This window comes from Rhinopithecus bieti, unplaced genomic scaffold (genome assembly GCF_001698545.2).
Source record: "Rhinopithecus bieti isolate Rb0 unplaced genomic scaffold, ASM169854v2 scaffold_32092, whole genome shotgun sequence".
NCBI classification, from domain to species: Eukaryota; Metazoa; Chordata; class Mammalia; order Primates; family Cercopithecidae; genus Rhinopithecus; species Rhinopithecus bieti.
The window spans coordinates 1,125,054-1,132,138 of NW_016813944.1; the positions used below are offsets into that span (position 1 = coordinate 1,125,054).

The 7,085-nt window shown below is 43.1% G+C and overlaps 1 pseudogene; it reads right to left on the minus strand.

Moving 5' to 3' along the window:
* Window positions 1–253: 253 nt before the first annotated feature.
* On the minus strand, window positions 254–4,172 carry LOC108513377 (zinc finger SWIM domain-containing protein 5-like; annotated as a pseudogene).
* Between the last annotated feature and the right edge of the window lie 2,913 nt (window positions 4,173–7,085).

Sequence of the window (7,085 nt, forward strand, 5' to 3'; positions counted from 1 at the left end):
CCATAAATGCATCTGTTTCTCTGGTTAAGCAATCCCTGAGACAGAATAGTGTTCTGTGTTTGCCAAGGGAGACAGGGCCAATGCTCAGAACATGCAGGATATAGGGGCAGGAGGTGGCATGTTGTGGGGTCTCTGGTCAATCTGCAGGGCCCAGCTCCTCCGCGAACAGTGGGCTGTAGTGAGAAGCTTGCTAAGGAAGGCATATCGACTAGAGTTAGACTCTCCCCATTCTTAGCCCTGTAGTTCTTTGGCCTCAGTCACAGGTGCTCGGAGTCCTTTCAGGGTGGACAAATGTTTCAATGTCCTTGGCCCACCCTGATTCTACCTGGGGACCCAGGCTGCCCTGGCAGTGAGCTATCTGCTTTCTTAGGCAAAGCACCAGCAGCGTCAGCTTTTTCTTGCCTTTGTAAATCTGTTTGAGGTTGTTGATGAACTGAGCAAATTGCAGGTGGTCATCCTGGGGCAGCAGGAAGGTCTCCAGAGCCTTGCTTAGAAATTCAATGAACTTTGCATGGTGGCGAGAGCTGATGTGTATTAGGCATGAGTTTGTAGTGTTGATATAAGTATTGATGGTGTCATCAGCATCATTGGCAACTCGCACAATGGAGCTTTGTCAATGGACATGAACTTTCCAGAGCTACAGCGGCCTGGAGTGCCAGCCAGGCCAGGTGCAGTCACTGTGCAGTGTTGCACACAGGATGTCTGGAAGCACTGTGGCACAGTGCACACTCTTCATCACCAGGGACATGAGAGCTGCCAGCTCATTCTTGCCTAGTGAGTGGCTGAGGGGACAAGCCCAGAGCAAGTCATTGGATGGGCTGGTTGAGTATTGATTGGTTATGGCCAGGTTAAGGTGAGTCAGGCCAATGAGGCCAGCTTGAAGGCACGGAGCTGCAGCCACGGGCTGCACCGAGCAGGCCAAGGGGGAACAGCTGGGGAATGGGCGTGACCACCGGCAGCAGCGCATGGAATCTGGCAGGCGGCCTTTCAAAGGCAATGTGGTCTTTCTCAGAGTGTAAGGGCCTTGATGACAGGGCCAGCTCTGTAGGGATGCTTCATAGCACGCTGCAGGGCCAAGGTGTGCAGCACAGGTAGCAGTTTCCTCCTGCTGTGGATAGTCAAGACTGGGCGCGGATAGTGGTGTGGATTGGTGTGGCAGCTACAATACTAGGTAGCCTCAGTAGAAGTGAAGAGTGTGTACCAGCTCTGCAAGATGCTCACCAGGGCCCACACACCTGTCAGGGAGAGCCTGAGCTCAGCTGTGCCATCTGTGTCCTGATTCAGGTCTGCCCAGATTACCATTTGGGGTTTGAACTTGGCCTGCGTAGATGAGTTCTTCCTCCTCCTCAGCAACTTTGAGATGATCTGAGGCAAACCAGGGAAAGGGGAGCATCCCAGATGGCCAGACCCTGTTTGGGGTCTCTTGCTAACCCTTCCTTCCCTGGTTAGAAGGTTGAAGGTTTCTGCAGGTGCTCTCAGCCTCTCACAAGGACGGAGCAGTAGAGTCTGTGGTTTGCTTGCCCACAGGCCAGGGTTGGAGATCTGCCAGGGGTTCTAGCTGAAGTGAGGCCTCTCAGGGTAGAGTCTTGTGCTGGGGCTTTGGGCTTCAGAAAGGGTCCTGAGCCTCCAAGTTGTCTGGGGTTGCTCACAAGCATGGACAGGGATGGGGAGGAAACTACCTGGCCCACTACCTCCCAAGGGAGCACTTGAGTATTGGCAGCTGAAAATTCACTGTCTTAGATACATCTCTGATGAGAGGGTTAAAGTTCTGCTGACATCAGGATATGGTTCATGCAGTGAGAACAGGGCTTGAGCTGGCTAAACAGAGGCCATCATCTCCCACCAGCAGCCACATCCTTTCTTAGGACATCAAGAATAGGAATATGAAAGCTCAAAGGATTCATTGTCCCATCCCAAGCGTAGGGCCTAGAAATTCCTTTCCCCTGGGGATAGACAGAAGTGGGAGAATCACCCACTTCTGTAGCACAGGTCACCAACCACCATACCATCTCCTGGCATCTCCAGTTAAGGATTGATAAGGCCATCTGCATCACCTGTAACCCAAGTCCCAGGGCCATGGTGAGCAGGGTGCTCTCAGTACTACTGACAGTGGGAGTAGCAATCTTGTATGCATTTGGGCCAGTTTGAAGATAAGGAAAGAGGAATGAATGTGCTTTTCTTCTGTATTGCTTCCAGAATTGTTCAGAGTCTCAGTGTCTCTTTTGGCAGCAGTCAGCATGGCAGAGGCCAGTTCACACTGCTGTGATACCACATGGTGAGGGTAGGATGTGTCACCTACAGAAGCTGAGTTTTCTCTGTTTCATTTTTTTCTTTTTTTTTGAGATGGAGTTTTGCTCTTGTTGCCCAGGTTGAAGTGCAGTGGTGTGATCTCAGCTCACTGCAGCCTCCGCCTCCTGGGTTCAAGCAATTCTCCTGCCTCAGTCTCCCAAGTAACTGGGATTACAGACATCTGCCACCGTACCTGGCTAATTTTTTTTTTTTTTTTTTTTTTTTTTTTTTTGTATTTTTAATAGAGATGGGGTTTCTCCATGTTGGCCAGGTTGGTCTTGAACTCCTGGCCTCAGATGATCCACCCATCTCAGCCTCTCAAAGTGCTGGGATTACAGGTGTGAGCCACTGTACCCGGCCAGAAGCTGAGTTTTCTAAAACAGGTAACCTCATGGCATGTAGGTTATAGCATGGCATTATAGGACAGATCTGGATCATGAGGCAGCAGAGCTGAGAACAAATACTTGGCAAAGGTCTGCATGGGAACACTCTTTTAGTGGATGACTTCTCCCAGACTGCTCAAAGGGCCCCCTTCCAGCAGTAAGATACGCTGTTTGCAGTGTTTGCACTAGCTCATCGTCAACCTGCAGCTCTTGGAGTTGGCTTAGGAGCTGCTCTTCATTACGGGACATCTTCTTCTGTGCATAGAGGTCTTCAGGCATTATCGTCTGTTGACCCAGGTTCATCAATGCAACTTCCAGGGTCAATGACGGGTAGGACTTACTAGTGTTTGGGGAGCCTACAGCCACAGGTACATGTTGGTACACAGGAGTTCTGCTTTCATTCATATCTGACATCTCCAGATAGCCGTCATCATTCATGCAGCAGGCCTCAGTCAAAGTGAGAAACAGGCAGCCAATGGGATCGGGGGTAGCCTACCTGGCCCTCCAGGTTTGTGATGGTTGTGGTTCCTCTCTGCAACAATTCTTTCTTCTGATGCTTGTAGATTTCCAGTTGCCGCTGTTGCTGCAGCTTCAGAGTATTAATAATGGTCACTGTGAGTCTGAGGGCCTCTTTTGGATAACCATGGGAATGTCGGGCATCAACCCGAGCACAGGCTGTAGGCACATGCTCAAGCCACAGTGACTGGCTTGGGGAATTAAAGAGTAGTCTTTCACTTTCGTGCTGGCAGGCGGGAGCTGTGTAAACATCACTGCTGATTATTTGCTGTAGGTGGCTGTCCTGTCAGTGTAATTCATGACCCTCAATGGCTCTTGTGAATATCGTATGTCTAGGTCTGGATAAGGAGTCTGGGCTGCAAATGGCATTCTGGGGAAGTGCATTGGTGATGTTGGGCAGCTCACGTCCATAGTTTCCATCCTCCAGGGGACAGACATACAGGTCGCTCCACTTCTGCAGCTGCTGCAGCCAGCAGTATTTCTCCTCCAGTTTGCAGTGTGGATTTAAAATTATGCACACCCATAAAGCCCCCAGCTCATTCCAGAGTTGCCTGACCTTGCCTGTCAGGCTTGTTCCTTGCTGACTCCAGAGTGTGTCATGGATCAGCCATAAACTGCTCAGTTATTGGTATCAGTATCCTTGCTCCACTGGAATCTCTCGTCCACAGTATTTCTTGAACCTTGGCAAATATTGAGTTGAGTTGCTTTCCAGAGTCATAGTAAGTCCCCTGGGAGAGAAATAACTTCACTTGCTCTTTCACCTCTTCTTCATCCAAATGCCAACAGTTCTCATTGTCAAAGCTGGCCCCAGCTGTGGGGTCAGGAGCGCTGTTCACTTGGTTGATTTCTGAGTTGGAGGATAGAATCTCATCTGCCTGTTTCTGTGCAGTAGGAAGAACTTCAGTGTGGTGGTGTGACGTGATTAAATATCCAATGAAATTTTGTAGCTGGTCCCTATTCATCTGGAAAAAGAGTTTCAGAGATAGGAAGACACAAGTTTTCTCTTCTTAAAATTAGGAAATAAACAAAAGTATATTTTCTTTTATTAAAACTGAGTTTAAAATAATTATGATACTCGTAAATACTTATATTTTCCCTTATAATCTTTACATATTTAAATACTTTGACAGCTTTTTATTTTTATCATCATTACACATGGTTAACTGGTTCACTTGAATAGAAGAAGGGGAAAAAGTTGCTGTTCTGGAGAACGTCTTTCCACTTCTGCATAACCCACATTTAACTTCTAAAACATTAATTACATTTGCAGTGAGGCAAACAGAAAGTGTTAGAAGGGCAGTCAAACCTCTTGTATTAGGGATAAGCTGGTGGCCTTTGAGAGTACAGAGAATTATGCTGTCCATTGCATATTATTTTTCATTACTGTCTTTGAAGCAGCGCTAACAATGCAGAGCAGCTGATTCTACCTCCTTTAAACTTTCCCTCTTTCCCCCTTCCAATTGACCCTATGCCTCAGGTCACAAAATTTTTCACTGCCTATTATTGCAAAAACATTTTCACTGGCAATTCCAATGGTGAAGTCCAATGGCAGTGGTTCTCAATTGCACCTCTTAAAACTTATAACAGCACGGTTGCCATGTGCTTATAGCTGAGGAAATAGTGGAATTCTAAATAGTTATCCAACAGTTTGTTCCCGATCCATAATTATGTATACCAAAATAAATCTATCTCAATTTAATGTGGGGTGATACATAGCTTTACATATATAGTTGAAGTCTTTGTGAAAGCATGCAAATACATGTATGACTTTACCTTTGACAGTTACCCCAGCTGAGCACTATCAATTTGCTAAAATTATTTAAAAATACTTATCATTTAAATCTTGAATGTTGAACTCTTATCATCAGTATTTCCTGAAATGGCATTTAGAACCATTTGATCATGGTGTTTTTCTAGGACATTGTTTCTTCCTGCTTTTTGCCACTAGATGGAAGAAGCAGGTTAACAAAACGATATTTTGGTGCTTCATTCAACTCTGCCAAGAAACACCACATAACTGTGTTTAAAATACTGACAACCTCAGCATGCTTTTATTTATCTATTTTACTGCATTATTCTTTTGCATGAATACTGGATCTAAGAACTGTATTTTGTAGAGATTAATTTTCTTTTGTTATTTTGATTACTGGAAATTTCAAAAGTAACCAAGAAAGAAAACAATTGCCAGCTGGAAGAGGAAAGCTAAGAATTACATAAAAATATCCACAATAGGTATGCCACAAAGTAATTCTTAGCATGCATTATTGCCAAGGAAGCACACATTATTGCCCTTGTTGAAGACAGTAGACTAGGTGCTGTGAAACACACGAGAAATGACTCGGGTACAGCTCCTACTTACAAAATTTTTACATTCTAGAAGAGAGCTAAGCAAGAGGTAAGCCAAACGAATTTATACATACTCTTAGAATAAGGTAGAGATGGATAAATATCAAAATCACAGATACAATATTTGGGATGCACATGGTAGGTGGGGAGGGAGGTTTGGAATATCACTTTTATCTGAGAACATCAGGGATCACTTCCTGAAGAAACTGGATCCTTGAAGTAGGAGGGGCAGAGAATAACATTCCAGTGACAGAGGCAGAATGAACAAAGGCACAGAGGCAGGAAACGGCAATTTAAAAGAATGTTTAAAGATGAAAGGATAGTACATTTTAAAATAATTTAAAAGCTTGCATATAGAGGACATTGTAAGTGATACTTTTTAAGCAGATGATAGATACAGGAAGTATACTCACAAACTAAGGCACCGTCTAAGAGAAGCACCCTAGATGCTGGGAAAGTGAAGTTTCAGCTTGGAAATGGAAGGTCACCCAAGTTGAAAGAACCTGGAAATGGAAATTCTAGCTTCCATTTGATGCCAGTGTTTTATCAGATGTAGGCTTACTGTGCACATGGGTCTATCAATTGTTGGGAAGATTCCGTAAGGGAAATATAAGTTCTGACTTACAAAGGCAGTTTCCTATGGCTTCTATTCACCTTCAATAATCTTAAGCATGCTTGAAAGAAGACGAAGGTGGTAAACATTGTCATTTGACTCCAAGAAACCAATATTTAACCCGTAAGACTGCATGTTGTACCATCTACCTCCTTACCTAGCAGTATATTCATATGGATGATCAAAGAATTCTATTCCAGCCAGTAAAGGCAATGATCTTGAGCCCTGATATTATGAGTGGCTATAAAATTATCCAGCTTTTAAATCCAACCACAGAATATGATTTTATGACCTTCTATGGAAGTGTAGCTACAGGTTAACTAAAGATTATGAAGTAATATTTCCTTTTTATAGTTCTGAATTCCCTGGCTTGTAATTTCAGAGATCACCTTGTTCTATAGTGGGACAAGCTTTACAGTATTATAATTTTGTGTAACCCAATGAGGACCTTGTAACTTTTTCTTTTCTGAATTCAGATTTTTATTTTTTTTCTATGATATTGTTTGTGTCTAGTTCACCATTTTAATTGCTAAAATTACTTGTAGGAGACTATATAATTCTTTTGGCTCTTGAGTAAAGACTTCATATCATTTTAAGTCTCATTTACCTACTTTGTTTTATATCTTGCTTACAGGTAAGATGCAGTGCAGTTAAAACTAAAATATTATTTTACATCTTAATGGGTAAAAATGCTGTTCATTAAATCTTACTTAAATTTGATATATGTGTGATACTATATAGGATTACTAGATTACCTAAAAATTATATATATACATATGTATCATTTCCAATTCATAAATTTTGATTATAAACCTCACTTTTTATTATAACAAGTAACTTTGTATCAATAGCTCTCTCTATATGCTTATTTTTCTGAATTCAAAGTAAATATCCTAGTGATTTTTTATTTTTATTTTTTGTAATATATATATATATTT